Source organism: Tenrec ecaudatus, chromosome 11, assembly GCF_050624435.1.
Source record: "Tenrec ecaudatus isolate mTenEca1 chromosome 11, mTenEca1.hap1, whole genome shotgun sequence".
NCBI classification, from domain to species: Eukaryota; Metazoa; Chordata; class Mammalia; order Afrosoricida; family Tenrecidae; genus Tenrec; species Tenrec ecaudatus.
Genome location: NC_134540.1, coordinates 36,734,152 through 36,739,824, shown reverse-complemented (window position 1 = coordinate 36,739,824; position 5,673 = coordinate 36,734,152). Strand labels below are relative to the sequence as shown.

General features: G+C 40.8%; 1 non-coding gene across 1 annotated transcript; it reads left to right on the top strand.

Annotated features, from left to right (window-relative positions):
* The first annotated feature begins 4,243 nt into the window (after positions 1–4,243).
* LOC142462025 (small nucleolar RNA SNORA42/SNORA80 family) lies at positions 4,244–4,375 on the top strand. Its single transcript, XR_012787175.1, has one exon. It is a non-coding gene; the product is annotated as a small nucleolar RNA SNORA42/SNORA80 family (small nucleolar RNA).
* The last annotated feature ends 1,298 nt before the right edge of the window (positions 4,376–5,673 follow it).

The following is a 5,673-nucleotide window of genomic DNA, read 5'->3' as shown; positions in this document are numbered from 1 at the left end:
GCACATCCCCTTCCCATTTGATATTTGTGGGCCTCTTATCAAAGATCAATTGTCTGTATGCTGATGATTTCCTTTCTGGATTTTCAATTCTTTTCCTTTGGTCTGAATATCAGTCATTCTACCAGTGCCACACTGTTTTGACCTCTGTGGCTGTTCAATAGGTGCTGAAGTCAGTTAAGCACGCTCTCCGACCTTGTCCTTCTTCTTGAGGGGTTCTCTGCTGACTCTGGGCTTCCCTCTCCATGTGATTTTGGTAGTCAGTTTTTCCTGTTCTTTGAAGAAAGATGTTGGTATTTGTATCAGGATACTATTAAACTTATTTAGTGCCTTGGGCAGAATTGACATGTTTACTATATTGAGTTTTCTGAGCTTTGAGCAGGGGATATTTTTCCATTTGTTGAGGTCAGTCAATTTCTTGTAATAGTGTTCAGTAGTTTTCATTGTACAAATCTTTTGTTTTGTTTTTGGTTAGGTATATCTTTAGATATTTCAATTTGTGCAGGGTACTCCCTTTTTGATCTCCTATTCTGTGATTTCTGTTTGTTTATCTTGTGGCATACCACTCCGCCATACTCCTCTATCACTTCCAGCACTCCTCTTGTGGAGCTTTTGGGATTTTCCATATATAAAATCATATCATCTGCAAATAACGATAGTTTCACCTCTTCTTTCCCCACATGAATACCTTATTTCTTTCCATTACCTTATATGATTAGCTAGGTATTCCAATATGATGTTAAATAAAAGTGGGGACAAGGTGCATTCTTGCCTGGTCCTCTTTCTCAGTGGGATTGTTTTTGTCTTTTCTCCATTGATTACCACATGGGCTGTTGGTTTTTCATATATAGCTTGTATTATATTGAGGAATTTTCCTTCCATCCCTATCTTCTCAAGTGTCTTCAACAGGAATGGGTGTTGGATGTTGTCGAATTTTTTTTCTGCACCTCTGGATATGATCATGTAGTTCTTATGCATTTTCATGTCAATGTGGAGAATAATGCTGATGGACTTTCGTAGTTGAACCATCTCTGCATCCCTGACATGAATCTTGGTCATGGTGAACAGGATATGATGGCCTGGGTGCAGGTGGACAACCCAGGGTGATAGCCCTGGTGGGACGCAGAGCAGCCTGGGTGGTGCACACCGGGCAGTCCGTCCCACAGGCCGTAGGTCCCCAGCACTCTGTCTAAGGCGCAGGAGAAGATGTCTAAGTCAGCTACTAGTTCAGGTAAGTGCTTGGGGCCATTGTGGGGATTAACTGACAACCCTGGCCCCCCAACTGGGCCTGCAGTCTCTCCACTCCCTGAGCGCCATGGAACTCCCAGTGACAGCTGTGTACCTGGTCACCATCTTGCTGGAAGTCTCTTATTAGCTTTTTTGGGGGTCAATATCTGTGTTGTAATTGTAAATTATTAGTTATATTATCTTTTTCAACAGCAGAAATTTATGTTAAATCAGTTATAAATTCAAATAATTTTCCAGCATTCTTATGACACACTCCCCTTTACTAATTTATTGACCAAGTGAAATCTATTTATTATTGTGTAAAGCACACTTATACATTCACTGCACTCATCATTTTCCAAACATTTGCTTTCTGCTTGGGGTCTTGGAATAAGCTCATTTTTCTTTTCTTTTCTTTTTTTGGCCCCCTCCATCCCTACTATGCCCTCCCTCATGAATCCTTGATAATTTAAATTATTATTTTTATCATATTTTACACTGCCAGACGATGTCTCCTTTCACCCACTTTTCTGTTGTCCATCCCCCAGGGAGGAGGTTATATGTAGATCCTTGTAATCATATGTATGGATTGTAATAAGAGTTGTCTGAGCCTTCAATAAAATGATTTAAAAATAAATTAAAAATATATTTATTATTTCTGTTTTCATTTTATCTCTTCTTCTTAATGAATATTCAATCAATTTATTTATTTATTTTGGGGTTGTTATAAGTCATTTCTTAGTGTCAGAACAGTATATGATCAATAAACTTTATCATTCTTGTCTTTTATTCTATTATTTTTGCCTACATTCTTGTACATTTAAAAATGAAAGGATAGGCATGGTTGACATATTTTCAAATATAAATCTTTTAATCTTCACTTATTTTATTCAAATGCTACCAAGATTTTTGCAGCTGCAAATAAATGGCATATTACCAATTCATTTTGAGTATGGGTTTCCCCAAACACTTACATTAGTACCATGAATACTTACATTAGTACCACGAACACTTACATTGGTACCACAAACAGTTACATCGGTACGATTTGACACTAGCAGAGAACTGTGACATGGGGCAAGAATTAGAATGACAAGGAATCAGAAAGTGTTCTGACCACAGTTAATCTCTTTTACTTTTGCGATGCCACAAAATAGCAACAAATAAGTGTAGAGACATAAGGACCAAACAGTGGAGTCCCTTAGTCTTTGATGTTTGATCTGCCTTCTTTAAAAACAAAACAAAAGGAAAAACCTCACTGGAGAAAATAAAACAAAAAACCAAACCCACTGCCATTGAGCTGATCCTGATCCACAGCAATGACCTTGGAGGACAGAGAACTGCCCTCTGGGATTTTGAGATGTAATGTTACAGGAGCAGGCAGCCCTATCTTTCTCCCATGGAGTGGCTGGGTGTTTCAAACCAACCTCATGGCTGTTAGTCCAATAGATAGCCCACTAGGGCACTAGGTCTCCTGTTAATCTACCTTAGTATCATTTTTTCTTCTTTTCACAGGAGAACAACAGCTTTAAGACATATGGAAACACTTTAGACATTTTCTTTCTCTCTCCTATCCAGGTATTAAAAAAAAAAAGCTGAACACGTCCCAATAAAATATCCAGTTGTGGTTGTTATTAGGTGACGTAGTTCTGATGCCTGGCTACCTCTGTGCAGCAGGGGTGGCCCTGATTGGTCCCGTGTCATCCTCACTGTTGTTGGCATGTTGGATCCCATGAGGCTGCAGCCTCTGCGTCTGCTCATCTCCTTGAGGGCCCTCTTTGTTTTCGTGGCCTTTCCTTTTCTGCCCCATCCATTTGAAGTGAACTTCCATGTCAGTAAGACTGCAGCTCAGCTTCCGTCTCCCTTTCCCTCCTGTTTCTGTCTCTCGGATCAACCTTAGAGCAGAAGGGCTGGGCATCTGCATGGTTTCTAAGGCTACGGGTCTTCACGCTCATTTATGTAATGATTTATTTTGGTGCTTAAAGAAGCATCTGCCTGATAGTTGCACAGTTCATCTGAACAAGTGAAATCAGTAATAAGAACCTCTCCCACTTGAATCTTTCCTCCATTCCTTCCTCCGTAATTTCTTATCCCCACCCCCCACCCTTCTCTTCGGGTACCTGCCTCCATTCCTGGCCTCCCCATTGTCTTCAAAGTGTTATCTTTTGGTGTAAAATCCACTTTTCTATAATAATGGCGTCACTAAATGTTAATCTTTATAAGAAAGACTAACTTTGCTAAGCATAATGTACTCTAATTTTCCCATGTGTTGCCGTCTCTAAGAGACTTGTCACTTTTTATCGGTGCATAATATTCCTCTATAATCAGAGTTTTTTGTTTTTGCTATTATGGAAATAGCTGCAATAAATATAGGTGTGGATATGTCTGTTTGTGTTATAATCTTTAAACTGGCCTTTGAAGAAGGCATGATGTCCATGCCCAAAGTACACGAGACAGCATTTTGCTGTATTGCGCTTCTATATGAGGTAATATTAATTCATCAGTCATCATTTGGATAGCGCAGTCATCTTTTCACTCGAGTCCTGAAGTCTTAGCAGTGTGTATAGGCTGAAGTCAAGCTTCCCTGGCATCCAAACAATCCAGGACAATCTCTTGCCTGTGCCTTTAATGTTTCTCTCGTCATCACCACCAGATATGAAGCCCTTCCTCCACGTGTTTGCTCTTGTTTTCCTTCTGCTTAAGATAATCATTTCTCTTGTTGATGGCGACATTTATCCTGGTCTATGAAATTAAGCGTAGTTAGCACATTGATCGGGGTTGTTGGACAGACAGTGAAAGACACAGTGCTGAATCTCAGTAGTGTCGATCAGGAAGGGAGGTTCCCAGCCCGTGCTCCATGGTCGTCCTGGGTGAGTAGCGGCATAGGGGATTTGGGTGTCTCCCATCCAACCCTTTGCTGGCTCTTAAAATCTTCCACCTAAAAATAATAAGCCTCATTTCTACTCATATTTTATTGGCCAAAGCAAATCATTTGGTTATATGTTGTATGTCAAAAGAGACAAGGATGGATTTGTAGCAGGTCCGATCCCATGGGCCTCTCACAGTGTCCCATGCAAAAGCAAACTGCCACCCTGAACCATTGCCTGGCTTTACCTGGTGGGCATACGGCACTGAAACGGGTTTCACAGTGAAAATAAAAAAGAGAGAGACAAAGAAGTATATAATATTATCATGTACTTTGAAGAAGGAAAACAAAAACATTACCTGAACAACATTAAGAATTCCCAGAGAAAATTTTCAATCATTATTCTTTATTCCTTACAGTGAATCTTAACCATGGTCTCCTCTAATACTATATTTTTACACAAATAATGCGTACTCTCTCTACGTGTTTGTTAACTGCACCCTTCTTTCAGGAGATATGTTTGTAAATGTGCAATGCTGTTTTTGGTTATCATAAACTCATTGCCATCGAGTCAATGCTGACTCACTGACCCAACAGGGCAGGGTGGAAATACCCCCTTCTGTGTTTCCAAGACCTTAATTTTCTACGGGAGTAGGAAGCCTGGTCTTTCTCATGAGGAGCTAGTGGTTTTGAATGGTTGATCACGCAGTTAGCAGCCCAGTGAGTCACCATCATGCCCCCAGGACCAGTTGGTGGGGTAGTGGGTGATGCTTTGGCTTCCCTAAAGGAAATCCACTGTAGAAAAATGGTAGCTGCTCCATGCGGGAAAGAAGAGTCTCTCTGCTCCCATAAAGATCTACCTACCGGGACAGTCCTATCCTAGAGGGTCTTCGAGTCAGAACCAACTCGATGGCAGAGAGTTTAGGTTTATTACAATAGCATGTAAACAACTGGCATAGCAGTGTTTATGCAAATGCCTCCTAGAGAGACAGCTACCAGCTGGCAAGCAAATGTAAAAGGTGAGAGTTTTTTGTGTAAAAAAATGTGACAATAGTCCCATTGATTTCAAACTGTTATGAATTTTTGTGTATAGGAATGACTGAGCTATTTAATCAAATATTGAAATAATTATAGAGCAGTTGTACAATATCAATGTCTCAACCTGCTAGAGGACCCTCTAAATCCCCTTTTACAGTGCAGCTGTCATCTCCCCACAGTACTGCGAGAACAGGCACATAAAAGGGACCCTTGGAATTGTCTTCGGGTTCTACAGCAGGTCTTGAGTTAGGAGCTTGAATTCCGTGTCCACTCTCGGGACGGCTGTCTCTCTCTGTAGGTTCTGGGGAAGGTTATTGGCCTCATTTCAAAATCCGTGGACCTAGCACTCCTTGGAGATCTCCATGGATCATGCAACGGATCTTCCCGTGAGTCTAGGGTCTTTCAAGGCAGATACTTCAGGTACGAAGGATAGGCTTCACTCTGGCCTCTTCTTTCTTGATGGTAGCTGAATCTTTGTTCTCAGCTTTCTTCTCTCTCCTTTTATCTCTTGTGAGACAAAAGGTCTGACTTGAGTCAGAGTTGGA